Here is a 19,127-nt window from a genome sequence, read left to right as displayed (position 1 = left end):
TTCTCGGTGGTCTAGTGGTTATCGTTCTTGCCTCTGGATCAGACATTCGCGGCGACTTCAAACCCGACCGAAAGTGGTAGATTGTAAAGAGCAATAAAATCCTTAGTATGATATCCTTTGAGAAGGGAGTAAAGCTGTGGGTGTCTAAATTTACATTACAGAAAAGAACCCTATCTCTAAATGAGGGCTCCGGACAAAATTTGTTGGCCATTTTTTGTCCAGATTAATTTCGTGGCTGAATAACCTCTGCAGTTTAAAATACTACTACTACCATTAGCACTACCATTACTACCACCACCACTACTGCTGCTGCTGCTGCTGCTACTACTACTACTACTACTACTACTACTACTACTACTACTACTACTACTACTACTACTACTAATATTATTATTATTCCATGTCAGAAATGGAACCACAACCAGAGATGTGAAATGTGGAACTTCACTTATAGGGCCTACACAATAGAATCTTCTCATTGGTTTGACATTAGATACAATTGGATAATTGTATGTCGTCCATTATAACTGACTGATAATAGAATATTTTACGTCGTTGTCCTAACACATACTGTTGGTTTTAATGATGCATTTGTAAACAACTGCATGAAGCTAACTCAAATACCAGTCTGAACATAACCAGGTGATTACAGACCGTGTTCTCATAGCAGCTGTTGTGGTATGGAAGCAGGGGAAATGATCGTGCTTTGGAATTGCACATATTATTCGTGTGGTTTCAATTGTTTTCTCTCTCCAGCGCTTTGTGGTATCCAGTAGTATTTTGCGTTGTTGTGTGTACATTTCCATTCAGACGATAATTAAGTGGCAAAACCAGAAAGATACGATGTAAATCGTTCACAAGGCCAGATTTTATCTGCTTCAGAATGCATTTGACATTCAAAACTTTATTGTCTAGCTACTGTGCTTCCTTTCAAATTCAAGAGACTTATGTTAACAGTATAGGAGAAATTTGTATAATATAACTTTCACTTTCTATATTTTCCACTTATTCAGTATGCCTGAGGAGAGCGTAACTACGCAGTGGAAATAATTCCCTTAATCATTTCAGAAACATTCTACTTAATTTTATTCTATAAATAACATATTTTTTCTTTTCACTATTCCAAGTAATTACATTACCTAGTTTCTACAATTACTTCCACGTATTTCGCTAGAAGAAGTCATGACATTAACATTAATTCTAGTTCTAGACCTATTGGTTAGATGAATCAATAATACTCTCAAGATTCTAAAATTCCGAAATATAAAATAAATGAAGCCCTAAAATATATAAAGAGCAAAGACCTCGTGCCTTCGGAAAGTTAGGTTTATTTTTTTCTTTTTTCGTAAGTTATAGGCAATTCGGTATCTCGTGAAACCTACCTGCGCGTGAAGGGAAGGAAAAAATGGACTGAGAAGTTTCTCTCCCTCGCTACGCTTCCACTTGAAAGCTAGCCAGCTAATTTACCCCCACCACAAGGTTCTTACTACGATCTACGGCGCACGAATGCATTTCGTTTCACGAATGACCTATAGTTAATATTTTATGGATTTATTGTGTAGCCTAAAAATACTAATTTACTTCACTCATATCACATGAATTGCGTCGTCAGCTGATTTTGCGTAAGGTACTGATTAGTGTTGCGAAACTTTTTCTGGAAATCGCGAAAAACTTTCGTTGTTTTGAACTTTTAAAATTGATACTAGAAGTATAATTTTCTTTGGTACAGTATATAGTGTTTTTCGTTCACACTGCTGCCAGCGCACGGCGGTTCGCACGCCGGCCAAAGCAGCTCGGACTCCCGCCGAAACAGTTATAATATCCCCGCTATCGCTTCACGTTCTCATTTTTACAGTTACAATTACAATGATAATAAGCACATACCTTATTATAAGAGATGTTGGAAATGTTGTCCTTCTCCATACACACGTTTATGGCATTTTCTCAGGAAATTTTCATTCACACTCGAGGGTTCAGTATCCGAAATTGAGTCAATTTCTCGCCTAATATTTTCTTTTAGTTATTCCAATATATGGAGGTTTCTTGCATACACTTTGTTTTTCAAGTTTCCCCATAGATAAAAATCGCATACAGTTAATTCAGGGGATCGTGTTTTTCTTCGCTTTCTATCGCGAATCGACCCCGTTTCCCTGAATTTGTTCACAAGTCTTCGCACGGTTTCTCTGTGTGGGATAGGTAAACAGGGAAATTGTGTTTCTAATCGCCTTCTAATTTCCCTAAAAGAATCTGTTGTCACACATGTGTCGTACATAAAAATCCTTTGTGATAATGTGTAACCGTGTCGAGACATTATGGAAAACTGCGCAAGCACTGATAACATTCGTAACGTAATTAGCATTATAGGCATGGAACAGGAACGAAACCAACTAGACAATGGCTTCAGATACGCATGGAACAGGAACGAAACCAACTAGACAATGGCTTCACATACGCATGGAACAGGAACGAAACAAACTAGACAATGGCTTCAGATACGCATGGAACAGGAACGAAACCAACTAGACAATGGCTTCACATACGCATGGAACAGGAACGAAACAAACTAGACAATGGCTTCAGATACGCATGGAACAGGAACGAAACCAACTAGACAATGGCTTCACATACGCATGGAACAGGAACGAAACAAACTAGACAATGGCTTCAGATACGCATGGAACAGGAACGAAACCAACTAGACAATGGCTTCACATACGCATGGAACAGGAACGAAACCAACTAGACAATGGCTTCACATACGTATGGAACAGGAACGAAACAAACTAGACAATGGCTTCACATACGCATGGAACAGGAACGAAACCAACTAGACAATGGCTTCACATACGCATGGAACAGGAACGAAACTAACTAGACAATGGCTTCACATACGCATGGAACAGGAACGAAACAAACTAGACAATGGCTTCAGATACGCATGGAACAGGAACGAAACCAACTAGACAATGGCTTCACATACGTATGGAACAGGAACGAAACAAACTAGACAATGGCTTCACATACGCATGGAACAGGAACGAAACAAACTAGACAATGGCTTCACATACGCATGGAACAGGAACGAAACAAACTAGACAATGGCTTCAGATACGCATGGAACAGGAACGAAACCAACTAGACAATGGCTTCACATACGTATGGAACAGGAACGAAACCAACTAGACAATGGCTTCACATACGCATGGAACAGGAACGAAACAAACTAGACAATGGCTTCACATACGCATGGAACAGGAACGAAACCAACTAGACAATGGCTTCACATACGCATGGAACAGGAACGAAACAAACTAGACAATGGCTTCAGATACGCATGGAACAGGAACGAAACCAACTAGACAATGGCTTCACATACGTATGGAACAGGAACGAAACAAACTAGACAATGGCTTCACATACGTATGGAACAGGAACGAAACAAACTAGACAATGGCTTCACATACGCATGGAACAGGAACGAAACCAACTAGACAATGGCTTCACATACGCATGGAACAGGAACGAAACCAACTAGACAATGGCTTCAGATACGCATGGAACAGGAACGAAACAAACTGATAACACTCGTAACTTAATTAGCACTTAAAACTTGCACATTTATACCCATGGAACAGGAACGAAACCAACTAGACAATGGCTTCAGATACGCATGGAACAGGAACGAAACAAACTAGACAATGGCTTCACATACGCATGGAACAGGAACGAAACAAACTAGACAGTGGCTTCAGATACGCATGGAACAGGAACGAAACAAACTGATAACACTCGTAACTTAATTAGCACTTAAAACTCGCACATTTATACCCATGGAACAGGAACGAAACAAACTAGACAATGGCTTCAGTGCGACTTCTGTTCATTCACACAACCCGCTGTTGCCACAAACATGCGCTAATCTTATGCGCGGGCGGTGGGAGTTCCAGCTGCGGGGTGCAGTTCTGGGGATAGTACAGGTTACCGATGCTGATATAAAAAGGGATTGTGACTCAGGGCCCTGGGGCTTAATCAGGTACGACTACTTGTCTGGGGATGGGATCTGGCTCTGTCAGGGCTGATGTAGGATGGCTCACATATCAGCATCGGGTTCACGAAATGCACTTACTTGTCAGGCCACCTGTTGCACTTGGACAATCATCGCATATCGCTGGCATAAGTGCAAAGCCTCGTAAGTTCTGAGAACCAATATTTTTAGGAGTGAAAAAAAAACTGTTCTGAGCTCTTCTCAGCTTGATATATAAAAAGTACTCGTATGATTAATACAATTATGTGAAATTATTTTAAAATGATTTTATGAATCATATTTTGTTCATATGTCAAACAAATTTAACACAGAAGAGTTTTATTGCATCCCTGAAAATTTTTGTCTTCGGGACTTGCGAGACATACACTTTTGCCAGCGTTATACATATAGCGTGCATAGTGAACCAATGTAAGGCTAAGAATTTGCACCGGGTCTGGCCTTTCAAAAGCCAAGACAAGCCAAAACTCAATTGTTAATAAGTCATTGCATGTTCTTTCCCGAGCTTTGGTATTCGAACTCTTCCTCTTCAATCTGCATTCGGTCTGCAAATTGTTTTTATTTCAGTTCTGTAAAATTCAAACATCTACTTATAACTGCAGAGATTTTCAATGGAAACTGAGCCTGTCTTATTTGAAGGCATCCAGTTTTTCACATTGCTTTTCGATCCCGCGAATGTGGTATGATGGAGCATAATTCTCCCTAGAAATTGTGTTAAGTACAGACGTAATTCCTCTTGCCACTGCAACCACTTGAGTCTTACGAAAGCAGCATATTCATTGCTGAGCCCACTGAAATGCTCCATTGCCATACAAGCACTCCTGGCAAAACCAGAATGTTCTTTTCAGCACATAGGCCTACTAGCAGGATATAATGTGCAATGGATTGTGAAATCAGTATGTATAATAGAATTTGACGTCCTTTAGCAACGAAGATTTACATTTTCGATATGAGTCTTTTTTTATGTTAAATGACTTACCTTGCCAATCATCTATTACTTTATGAAGTTTGCGAGTCGAGATTTTACACTCTGTATTCATAACATGTTTGCTGCAGATGATATACGCAATTATAATTTGAATATATGAAGGGAAAAATACAAGCATATCGGCAAAGATTACAAAACGTTCGGCACACATCTGGAATGAATAATGTATGCAACCATTCTCATAATGAGTTGAGTCGTATGATACCCTTATTATTCTCATATACGATATCAGTTTCGATCACATTTTGTGTCTGATTTATTAAAAGAGAATCGACACTGCTACGTACGGATGAACGATATGACACCCCAATGTAATTCTCGATGCCACTATCTCCACAACATTTATTCGAGCATCGTTCATGCCTGACAGCAAAATATTACATTATTGAAAAAAGTTCTGACACATAGCAACGTGTAAACTGTAGGGTGATATTGAGGCAGTCGTAACTAATTGGTCGACACAGTCGAGGCATAAAGCATGAGATTTTACTGTCAATGAATGCGAAAATTTCAACACTGTTGCAATATTAATCTTTCAGTTTCCAGACTCTAAGCCAATATACCAATTTTAACATCGTAGTTATATTCGATCACACAAACATCTTTCCCTCTTTCCGATTTTTCAAGTATAAATCCGTTATTTATTTCATATGTGCGCCGGTGCAAATAATATTTAGAAATACATTTCACATTTTAGGAATTATTATTATTATTATTATTATTATTATTATTATTATTATTATTATTATTATTATTTACACTCTCTGCTAGAATATATAATACTGGGTGACAGTATAAAGCAGAACAGGTTTCACGGCCGGCCGGCTATGCCCGCGGAGGTGGGGGACTCAAGGCCGCGCGAGGCCGTGAAACTGTTCTGCTTTATACTGTTCACCCAGTACGTATTTGGAATTACAATATACAATTAGCCTACACTTTCGAAAACAAAAATTATCAATATCTGGACTGAAAGAACTGTTACACTAATTTGAAGTTGTTAATAATTTCTTTTAAATTTTCAATTAATTTATTTAATACTTTACACTTGAGCTACATTAGGCATTGCAGCCCGAAAGAGCAGAAGCTCGTGCTCGGGCGCAGTTCAGATCAGTTATACAAAATATATCACAAAATTAAGAGAGTTCATTGAGCACAATAACATTAATAAATGGTACAATACATACATCATGTAATAATAGGGTCTATATACAAATAGAAAATACAAAAGTACATAAATATTAGAGTATCAATTCTTAACTCAATTAGCTTAAACAATGAAATAATTAATCTGATTTGTTTCTTAAATCTATATGTGTTAAGTATACCTAGCTCAGGGTAAGCTCTAATTAATGCATTATATATTTCTGCTGTGTTTTAATCCAGCAGTTGTGTGGCATTTGGGAGTATTTAGAAAGAAACTGTAGTTTTGTCTCCTATGTTATTCATGAGGATCAAATTTAAATTTATTGTGATTTTTATGGAAGTAAATCAGCAATGTTTGTTTATAAATTTGTTCTAGATTTGATACACCAAATTCCTGAAAAATTAATTTTGTTGGGCAATCAAAAGGTTTACATAGACAAATTTTGATAATTCTTTTTTTGAGCAAATTTAAAGGATGGAGAGTCGATTTGCCATTCCTCCCCAACCTAAAATACCATACTGAATTATTGATTGAAACAGAGCTAAGTACACAGTACGCAGAACATAAACAGGTAAATAAGAGCGTAGAATGGAAAATTTGTGGATTGTTTTACTCATTCTGTTACACAGGAAGGAGATATGCTTGTCCCATTTTAAATGTTGGTCAACAATAATGCCTAAATATTTAACTTGTGAGGATATACTCAAAGCGTTACATGAGCAAGTAAATATCTTTTTTCTTTAGCTTTAAGGGTAAAAGAATATTACAGATAAAGTATGAATTATTCAGAAGTATCATTTTTTAATTGGCTAGTGTTCTGAAGCTAAAAATTTGTTCTTAATTGCTTTGTACATATTTTGTTTTTCAATTTTTAACTAAAATTACGTCATTCTTATGCACTTATCCCATTAGTCATAAGGTGGAATCAACTTTTGTATCCTTCTGTCGTAGAAGTCTGCCGTCTGAAATCGCAACCAGTGTGTGACAGCCTTCTGAACCTCACTGTTGATCCCAGGGTATGACAAATATTTCAATATCCGGTGGGGAATATGTTGAAAAATAGCTCAACAATTGCTGTATCTGTTCCAATAAATCTTTCCATGAAAATGTGTTTTTTTTTGTAAACGGCCTCATGGAAACTTACTTTCTAGACGGCCCTCGTAATTGCGCTCAGTGGCCAGAATTTATATAAGCACTTGTTTTGACATTATTAACATGATGGAAGAAAAAAGTAACTTTATCTGCCCACCCCCCATGAGAATGTTTGCTTCTCAGAACATTAAGCTGTAAGTGCAAAACACGCTATTTCCTTTACTCTCCACTCCTTCTGTCAATTGAGCTAAAACGATACACAAGCACGATAACATTTATATTTGAATATCTTTTAGTAGCTAACTATAACGTAAAATGAGATTTATTATGAAGCATAGCTAGTGCAGGTATATCCAGTAGATAAGTTTATTTTTGAGCCACTGTGATCACCGTCAAAACTTCAGAAGAACAATTCGGAAAATGCATTCCCTTTTTTGAGGAGAGCTGAGAACGCTAAATCCAGGAAAGATGAGAAAATGACTCCTCTGCTTATGAATCTTACAGGTAAAGGGACTTAGAATGTTAACATTGGGATTACAGCAAGCACAAAAATGAAGATAAAAATGTTCTTCGAGCTCTGAACACTCAGACATTGACAGCTAAGAAGAAGACGAACGAAAATTAAAATGAGTTGGAGGCAATATTTCAACAAAATTACTTTCTTTTTCTTCTACTACTACTGAAAGACGCTTTATCTGAAGCACAATATATGAAGGGTTCAGAGTCATAGTGGGCCAAGCGCCATTTATTAAAAACGGAGAAAGCAAGGGTTAAAGTTACGTTAATACCATAATTTAATGAAGATTGACGTATCATTTAGTTTGAATGTGTTTACTTTATATTACTTGCTATATGTTTCCATTGAATTATAGTGATAACTTCATTTTAATCCTTATTTTCTACGGTTTTAGTAAATGGCGCTTGGCCCGCTATGGTTCTGAACCTTCATATGAAAATGCGAACTATAATTGCTTGATGTTTAACTAAAGAGAGTGGCCACTTTCTTTCGCTCCTTTTTTCTTCTTGTGTTTCTTTTATATTTCACACTTGTTGTCCTGTAGTGTCGATGATTTCAGATTCGATTTAAGCTTACACACAAGACAAAGACCACGGCAGGACTCCAGTGATACAGGTTGTTCACGATGCCAGGTCTCGTGAATCATCACAGGACAACGATCAAAGAACTCCTGATCGAAGTGAAAATCAGAGCCCGCGTTCATATCGCACGCTCTTTGTTTTTGTTATTCATTATATCACAGTAAGAGTCATGGAAGAATACTTAAATAAAATATAATATCTCCGATGAAAGAAAACAGAAAGTGCAAAACTAGATTGAGGAAAAAAATTCATATAAGCGGTATCATGAAGAGCTAGTTTTTTCTCATTATATCTTTAATAGAGGTCTGAACGGATACGACCCTAAATCCTGCCTGACTCATGGGCCAAGTTTTGGCTGAAATCTTCAAGGGCTTCTCGGACACGGGTCGAACTTGGACAATAAGAACAAGAACTAAAGATTTTCACAGGCCTTTTCTTGGGTTATGGTAGCGTTGTTTTCTTTTTAATAAAAACGTATTAATATTAATTGGCAAGAATAAGGTTGTAACCAGCAAATTCAAATTCAAATTTATTCACAATTTACATTTGAAATAGTGCATATGAATAGATACCCCAAATGAGCATATGCTCGTGCTCGGAAATGTTATATATAAATCAAAATTATTCTTGGAAGCTCTTAGCATTACCTTCTTATTGAAATGTACACACTAGAGTGAAGTGACGTGTAATAAAATCCTCCAGTGATAAAACACTGTAGACGGCGTCTCATATAGCCTTGTTCCGTATTAACTCAATACACGAGAAGATGATGGTTACAAACTTTTTCTGGCCAATCATTAAATTTTTCACCACAAAAGGGGGAGGGGGAATAATAAATAGAAAATCTCTGGTTTACACCTTCACGTGACAAATATACATTATATTTTAAATGTAATTATGTATCCAGAGCAACAGTACATCAAACTAAATCTTAAGTACACACAAAAATTAGAGACAACATTAATCGGCAATGGCCATTGAGTACTTAATTTTACATCATATAAATTCATTTATTTTAATTTATGCATTGTTTCTTTTAATATTACCAACATAAACACCATTCTTCAGAACATGAATAGTAATTCCTAGGGATCCTTCAAACATGTAACTCTTGATAATCAGAGGGTTAAGTTTAATTTTGATACAATCGAAGGCTACAAAAATTATATTATGTATTTTACAGGACATAATGCACAGTTTCACACTTACCAAATTAAGAATGAACATAACTTCAGAGTGGTTATACGGAGTTTGCACCCTACGTGCGACACGAATTTTGTAATGGAAGAATTTCGAACACTCTGCTGTGAACCTGTTCAAATGATTTCTGTCCATCATACCATTACCAAAATACCTCTTCCCATGTTATTTCTAGACCTCAAACAAAATATTAATAATGCAACAATATACAACTTAAACAGGTTATACTATGCCGTCATGGGTAGAACCATCTAAACCGAAACGACATTATTATTCAATGTATGAACTGTCAGGAATATTGACACAACAAACATGCATACTGAGTTAAATGCGATGGATTTCATCCTACTTTGCAGCGCAAAAAATCGAATGATTGTTCCTCCAGTTTGTGTTAATTGCAAAGGCTGTCTTAAACATACAAAGCTGCAACAAGTAGACTAACTAATTCACTTAAACAAAATAGGCGTGTTATCGGAAAAGAAAACAAATGTGCGGGTAAAAGTGTTCAGAAAAAGTTTCCTCCATTGTAAAACTCAAATGATAAAAAAATCTTATGCTGAAGGACCTAGTAGTCCAATAAATTAAAGTCAGTTGGATTGTATTTTGAGCAAACTCGACTCATTATTAGCTCTTTTACAACTACTTACATAGTTACCAGGAAAGTAAAATCTGTATATTTCTGCCATCTGTTGAGATGTTGGAAAACTAACTCCTTCATTAGATGCAGAATGTAAAATACTATATTATACGCTGCGTATCTCATTTTTACCGAAATGTTGGTTGCCATGTTTTACGACCGAGCCCCTCATGTAACTCCGAAACGTTGGATATCTCTGCATCTATGATACAGTGTAAACATTAAAAAATGTCGCGGCAAGTTGAATATTGTCTAAGTTTCAAAATATACTTAAGATAATTTTTAGTTGCCGAATTTTGTTCATATTCAGTATTATGCTTGGAATGGTCAGGAATGATTCACTAAAATATAATTATATCAATTAAAACTTAAGGAGTCTTTAATGTTAGTCATGTTTATGTTCAGTCCCATGACGAAACAAGTAGTTTTATTGCAGTTATATAGGATTATTCTAAAATCACGAAACATTTTAAAGATTTGTAATTTTGTTAAAAAGTAAGTTTATAGAAAAATAGTAATAGACCCTACAGCTTTTCTCACAAAATAATGGGGTTTATAGTCATAGAAACATCCGTTTTAATAGTTTCACTATGGTAAATAATATAAAGGAACAGCAATTCAAGCTACTCTAGAGTGAGTTAATGTACTCGTATGTTCGTAACAAAAAATAATAATAATAATAATAATAATAATAATAATAATAATAATAATAATAATAATAATAATATGTATACATGTATAGTTAATTTTGCATAAATTTTCACTTCATAAAATGGTAATTCATATGCTGTGATAGTTTATAGTGCTAGTTTTGTATTTACGAATGTCAATATTTAAAATTATTTATGGGTATGTTAAAAAGTCTTGACGGTTTATAGGGGCTCACATGTCACCTACTTGGCAAATAATCAACAATGGACTAACTGTGGAACAGAATCCTTTCTCTTCCTTCTCCATTACATTTGTTCCTTTGTTGGAAGTTGTAAAATAATGTTTTTTGAATATTTGCATGAATAAGATAGTTTTTTAAAAGTCGTTACAATTCCTGCAAGCAATCCTCTTACAGAGATCTGAGCCTGCAAAGTTTACTCACAGCAAATGGCAGGAGTTTACTTAAATTTAAAACTTAATTTTTTCATGTTCAGTCTGTTTCTTAAGTAGATTATATATAATTAACCTAAAAAAGTTTTTAAGCTCATATGAACAAAATACACTGCGAAAAGAAAGTATTACGAAGTAGAAATATACTTCAACAAAATTGTTACGTGTTTCGCAAAATTCAGCCTCTTTACCATGTTGAGAATGTTCCTAATATTTGTAGTTACTGCCTTGAACATTGAAAAGACAAACAAAAATGCAAGCATTTCAATGCACCCCGAAAGATGTGAACTTACTTTTTTCTGGCTCTCATTAGAGATGAATTAATTGTACAATACGTCGTTTTTCCTTTTCCAGCATATACTCCCACCTGACAAAATATGATTTTCTTCTAATAAACTCAGCGTCCTCTAGAAACGTTAGGATGTCTTTCTGCGCAATGCTGTTATACCAGATCTAAAATGCTTGATGCTCTTTATCTCATATTCAATTATTTTGTGGTTAAAGTTTTGTTCCAGAGAACGCCTCAATTTATAATAAAAAATAAGATATTTAATTTCATTTTTACATTTTACGGTTAAAGTAGAAGCGTAGTTATGTATGTATACGTGAGCTGACTTAGGAAAGTATTTTCTTCTGTTCTATATAATGTCCCATTTGTCACTTTAGTCTAAATAAATTATAATACAAAATATTACTAACAAAATCTTTACCGATATATGAAGTGGATCGCCATTGTGTTCTTTTTAATTTAAAATAAAGATTAATTAATATTTTATCAAAAACTATTATATTTCGTATTCATCATTTCCTGATGAAGTGACTCGTAGATATTGAAAATGCACAAAATCGCTGAAAACATGTATTTCCACAAAAACTGCGAAATGGACTTTTTTTTAGCATCACAGTGCTGTCATGTATAAAATGATGTCGCTAAAAGAAGTGTCGTGATAAACGATTTTTCACTGCCGCTACCTCTTATCTACAGTTTTGAATCTTACCGTAACTCCGTAGAAGACTAATGAAAGACTCTCAATAAGGCAGAGAAATCCACTGGAGAACTCCCAGAATAAACAGAGGAAGAAATTATACATGAAACGTTTAAAATTTTGAAAACATAAAAAATATCCTAAGATAAGTTATATTGCAATTAAGATAAATATACCCTACTATCATTAAAAAATAACGATATCACGGTATTTCCGTATGATGACGATAATGCTACTGTATTGTCAACACCATTTCTTACTGTGTCGAATTATTTCAACAGACTTCATCTAAAAAATGAAGTCCTCACTAATTAATTTGAGAGCAGGACATCTTTCTCATTAGGCATCAAACTTTCATTCATTCATTCATTCATTCATTCATTCATTCATTCATTCATAGTGTTATGTCTAAGGCAAGGGCAGGTCTTTCACTGCAAGCCCAGCATTCTCCTTTTTTTTTTTTTTTCAATTTTCTGCCTTCCTCTTTGTCTCTTCATATGACCCATATATCTTAATGTTGTCTGTCACCTGATACTTTCTTTTGCCCCGAACTCTTCTCCCGATCAAATGTAATTTTAAGATTATTCGTCAACAATTAATTTCCCCGGCTAAATAGACTGCTGAAAGTCAACAAAGAAGGGACACAACTTACACACTTCGTAAATTCCGTAAAACATAGTGGTATAGTGAAATTCTTTTCGGATATTCCCAAAATTAATTTGCAAAATTCGACACACCATATGAAAAATTTACAATAATTCAATTGAGACTTTAAATAAACTCAAATTAAAATAATCATACGTTTTGGTTAGAATCAACGTTATTTCCTTATTTACCATCGTTATATTGCAGGAAACTATACATTTACTAGAAAATATTTTCGACATATTATAAAAAAAAGCATTTCATCATGTTTTAACTCTATTTTTCTCCTTCAAAGGACATTTTTACGAACAGATTAAAAATCTTGCTATGAATTATATTTATCTTCACTATTATAGCCACTTCTACGTTGAACATTTCGAAAAATCCGTTAAGTTACTACTTAAGATCGGTAAAACTCCATTGTTAGTTTCGATATGTCGACGAAACATTTATATTTTGACCACATGTTTTGGAGAAATTGAATATGTTTCTTAACAACGTCAATACTCAAATCGAACATATAATTCACTATGAAAATAAAATCATATTGTCTGTTATCCTTTTTAGACATCGATATAGTTTGTAAAACATTTTACATAGCACAAAGGTAGAACGTTTTTCGTAAACCCACATAGGCCTACATTAATCTATCTTCATTCTTAGATACACTCTTTTAACGCTTCATAATCACTGAATAAGTAATAACTGCTTTACTGTGTTAATATTATAGTAACCATGGTACCATTAAATAGGATTCTATTTTTAAAATTTAAATTATGTATTTTGTTTGCATCCAGAACACGAAGGTTTCTCTCATTAATTGTGTGTACAGTAAATTATTTACGTCTGTCTTGTGAATGACAGAAAGAAAAACTATCTATATTTCAATACCACATGAAATCACCAATCTTCCAACGAACAGCCAGTGCTTTCGACGCTGGTAGAGTAAGAGTGATATGTGATGAGGACAGCATAAATTCCGAAATACAACTTATTAAAAAAAGTAATTCCTGAAAACGGTTACTCACGTCAAGAGATAGAAGTAAAAAGCTATAAAAAGCCTGACTCAACTGCATTAATTCTGTATTTCGAAACGAACACAAATATAGTTAGTAAAAGTTAGCAAAAAGTTAGTTAGTTAGTTAGTTAGTTAGTAAAAGTTAAAAACGATTTCGGTACCGTCAAAGAAAATAAGTAATTAGTCCAGACATCGGATTCTAGGGCAAATGCCTATTTTGTTTCTTTAGGAGAAAAGTAAAAATAATTATTAATATTTGTGTTTCATGGAAATTGAAAGGTATTCAAAGAGTTTCATAGTGCCCTAAAATGCCCTAAAACGGTTATTAGAGCCTAATTTGTTAATATTCGCCTAAAAATGCCTAACTCACTGTAAAGTTTCGCATTTTACTCTTACTTTTTATAATTTATACATGCATTCACTGCGAAATTTAAGGCATTTAAAAAGTGGAAAGTTTGCTTCACACCGGCCATGAAACCATTGATAAAGGAAACAAAATGTTTTGAATCTCACGACACTCGCAATAGATTTCACCGAATTTAACATGTTTGGAAGCATAAATGCCGACAAAGAACCAACCTTAGTTTTGAAGCAGGCAACAATCACAACATGTGCTGCTACCGATTCAGAGATATACTATACTATAAAAATGACTGTTTTCGGTCTCAAACCGATTAGCTGTACTGCCCTTCAGAGTGTCATAAAATCACAATTTTTGGAGAAAGAGTGTTTTTGAAATATTTATGAAAAGTCGTAAAACTGCGAATTAGTAGGGTAAACCGTTACAAAATATTTAAAAGAATGGCTCTCCTAGTGTTAACACTACCAGGAAATGCAACAATAAGTGGAACTTTGTATTTTTGTCCAATTGAATCTCAATAACAACGGTTCATTTGAATGCTCGTTAACAGTTGCTCTTTCCCTCACCTTATTTGTGTTGAGAAGTTTTGAGCAGTAGGATGTTTTCCTGTGAAGTTTAACGCGATAATGCCGAAAAATATAAGTGCAAAATCTACATTGATCCGGCAATGGCTAACAGAATATTCAGAATTCACTTATGATGGAAAAATAATATTCTGCAAGATTTGTAGCAAACAGGTATGTAACAATAGTTGAAATATATAAATTCTATTAATTTTAATGAGTAGGCCTATAATATTTATACATTGACTGAGCTATCCTGAGGTATAATTCTTTTTAAGACCACTACACTTTAACCTTTTAAATTCCGATAGTTAAAGTATTTGCAGGTCATTAAAATTTTGATTGTTCGAACCCACTAACTTTGTGATAGAAATACGGCAATACAACAATTAGGATTTTATTTTAATTCAGTTTACTTTACATTTTTAGATTTCGCAAGAAAAGAAGTGCCACCTAAAGCAGCATGTGCAAGGAGCGGCTCATAAGGCTAAAGCTCAGCAGAAAAATCAACTGCAACAAACTTTACTAACACAGCCTACTTCATCCAATCTCAGCAGCAATTTCTATGCTGATTTAACCAGAGCGTTTGTTGCTGCTAACATTCCCTGGAATGCAATTGAAAATCCGGCTTTAAGACAGTTTTTACAAAAATACTGCAAACAAAATATCCCATCTGAGTCGACCCTAAGAAAAAATTACTTAGACAGAATATACAACGAAACTTTAACTTCCATTCGGGAGGATATAGGTGATTCTTACATATGGGTCTCTGTGGATGAAACCTCAGATCCTATGAATAGGTATATAGCAAATATGGTAGTAGGAAAACTTACTCCTGATGGACCTTCGATTCCACACTTCGTATGTGTTAAGGAACTTTCGAAAGTGAATAGCCAAGCCATTGCTTATTTTGTAAATAAAGGCCTACAGTCTTTATACTCAGGTAATATAGACGATTCTAAAGTTCTGTTGTTTTGTACTGATGCTGCCTCATACATGGTTGCTGCAGCTCCACTTCTTAAAACATTTTATCCTAACCCCACGCATGTAACCTGTCTAGCACATGGCCTTCACAGGGTTTCTGAAACAATCCGGAATGAATTTCCTCTTGTCAATTCGTTTATTTCTAACACAAAAAAAATGTTTTTGTAAAGCCCCATCCAGGATTTCAATATTCAGAGAGAACTTTCCAGATATCCCACTCCCACCTCAGCCGGTTGTTACACGATGGGGAACCTGGATTCAGTCAGTGGTGTATTATTCTAAGTATTTTAAAGAAGTGGTCACAGTTATTGATAAATTACCTGAAACTGATAGTGTAGCGTGTGTGAAAGCAGTGAAAGATTGTCTGAATGACTCACGAGTGAAAAACGATATTGCCTACATAACATCAAACTTTTCTTTCATACCTGCAAGCATTGAACAATTAGAACGTGAAAAACAATCTCTTTGTAGCCAAATAGCAATAGTAAAGGAAGCTCAAGTGAACATACATCCTGCTTTGGGCGAAACTGGGAAAAAGGTTAAAAATAAGTGGGACAACGTATTAAATAAGAATGTAGGATTTTCATTGTTGGAAAAAGTATCAAGAGTGATATCGGGGGAAAGTGTAAATGTTCCAGTAAGTATTGATGTTTCTATTGTACCTAAATTAAAATTTGCGCCTCTCACATCAGTTTCGGTTGAAAGAAGTTTTTCTGCTTTCAAAATGATTCTCAGTGACAAAAGGCAAAGGTTAACTGTGGAGAATTTAGAAAAAATTCTGGTGGTGTACTGTGCAGATAATTATAATAAAGTCTGAGCATGGAACTGAATTTCAATAACTTAAAATGAGTAATCTTGATATCAATAATCATTATTTCATTAGTCTCAATATATTAAATTTGTGCAGCTCTGTTTATAAATATAATATAGTATTCTTTTTTAATGTTTAAACATACTTTTTTGTGCGTATTTTAGTGTATAACTAAAAATTTCAGTGAAAGAAATAAGTATGATACCTTGATGTGCCTAAAATGCCTATTTTCATTAAAATAGAGCCTAATTTTACAAATTTTGAGCTTATTTTAGGCGCCTAAAACTGCAATTTTTAGTGCCTAAAAATCCGATGTCTAGTAATTACTTAAAACCCGTGAGAGAATATAGAACTTAAAATTCCATAAATATATAAAATTGTATGTATGTGAATGTGGGTAGTGTATATCTGTCAAACAGGCCATGGTATTGGAACACGTAGGCAGGAATGCTCAGGATACATTAGGTTATGTAAACCAGATAAGTCTGGTATAGGGGAGTACATCACCAGTCAGGAACACCGCATTTTATTTGATCGGATGAATATTTTAACTATAAAGTCAAGCTATTGGGAATGCGTAATTAGACCGATCATTAAAATTGATGTACGTACCAGGTAGAGTGGTTTCATCATTTTTTAATTGGCTAACTCGATATAGGCATTGTATACCTGGTTGAATGTTAGAGAAGACCCTATGACCTCATTATTATTATTATTATTATTATTATTATTATTATTATTATTATTATTACTATTATTATTATTATTATTACGAGTCGTTCATATAGGTTAACATACATGAATATTGGTTGATATAAAGCTAACTTGGGAACAACAAATTGAGTATTTAAGGAATAAATTATCCAGGATTTTATTGTTTTAGTTTAAAAATGATTATACCGTGAAAATATATTAGGGCTGCCTATTACGCCTAGTTTAACACCATTTTAAAATATGGTATCTTATTATGGGGCAACAGCACTCGTGTCATCAAAATTTTTAAATTACAGAAGAAGTCCATCAGGATTATTACCAATTCTCATTATCATAAACATTATTAACGAGAAATTCTTTACTGTTACCAGTTTATATATTTTTGAATGATTAATATATGTCAAATAAAATTTTAATAATTTTAGGAAAGATTGTCATTAGCATAATACTAGGTAATTAAGTATGTTTCATTTCCCAAAATTTCGACTAACAAACACCAGCAAAAATTGTGATATAATGACAATAAAAGTATCTAATAAAATGTCCACATATGTATTTACTTTAAGCAATGGTGAATTTATAAACGTTATCTATAGTTGGCTCAATAGTAAGTCCTTTTTATGATGTACAAGAATTTTTTAACTCTAACTTTTAATTGTATTTGACAAAATCTATTACACTATTTCAGTATCTAAAGACTATTTTGTAAATAAATAAAAATAAATAATAATAATAACTATTATTATTAATTTATTATTATTATTATTATTATTATTATTATTATTATTATTATTATTATTATTATTAGTACTAAATAGAGAAAAGGTATAGAATCCTGAAAATGGGAAGATGTTTTAGGACGTTGTGAAACCTGATGATGATGATGATGATGATGATGATGATGATGATAGTAATAATAATAATAATAATAATAATAATAATAACAACAATAATAATAAGGAAATACATTGGTGCAGTATGTTTATAGTTACTCAGCACTGTCTCTTTTGCAAGAAAAAGTAATGAAAACGTTAAAAGTTAATTTAAATGTTGTGCTGCTAAGCCTAATTATTTATTAAAATACGTCCATCATCATTGTGCTGTATTACAGGCGTCAGCGTGATCTATAAGGATTCTATAGCTGTTCTGCGAAACTATTGTTCTCATGAATTCCCTGTAATTTGGTCTTGTTGAAACATGGTGTGGTGCAGTAGTTTTCCGTGCTTATCTTGCAGGATTGCTATGAATTATGAAGTAAGGAGAAAACCTCTTCTAATTCAGTAGGTATTTGTTTGTAACAGATGCAACTTAAACACGCCAGGATTTGAAGATTGCTCTCCGGAGCAGTAGATTAACGTTTTAGTATTATCGTCGGCTTACAAGCAAAACATATTGTCGAAAATATTATCTTTGAGAAAAAGGCGTTTGAAAGCTATTAACAAAACTGAATCCTCAAAATATTATTTTTGGTAAGTTGTTTGTCTTTATATGTATTTACTTTTTCAATTCTAAGTTTATACACATACATTGTGTACATTATATATATATATATATATATATATATATATATATATATATATATATATATATGTCTTTTCCTCAAAGTAATATTTTGTACTTAATGTGTTTTGCTTGTAAACCGACGATATAATATCCTTCACGATTTATTTCCAATTCAAAGAACATCACTGATTAACATTATAACTTCTTTACTATGCTAATAAGTATTATAAAAATTACCTG

The 19,127-nt window shown here is 33.9% G+C and overlaps 1 protein-coding gene across 1 annotated transcript in view; it reads right to left on the bottom strand.

Moving 5' to 3' along the window:
* LOC138705888 (prohormone-1-like) overlaps positions 1-19,127 on the bottom strand; it is a 353,158-nt gene that overhangs the window by 261,460 nt on the left and 72,571 nt on the right. The gene's annotated exons all lie outside the window — the stretch shown is intronic.

This window comes from Periplaneta americana, chromosome 9, assembly GCF_040183065.1.
Source record: "Periplaneta americana isolate PAMFEO1 chromosome 9, P.americana_PAMFEO1_priV1, whole genome shotgun sequence".
NCBI lineage: Eukaryota > Metazoa > Arthropoda > Insecta > Blattodea > Blattidae > Periplaneta > Periplaneta americana.
The sequence above is the reverse complement of the archived record's forward strand: the minus strand, read 5'-3'. Positions and strand labels throughout refer to the sequence as shown.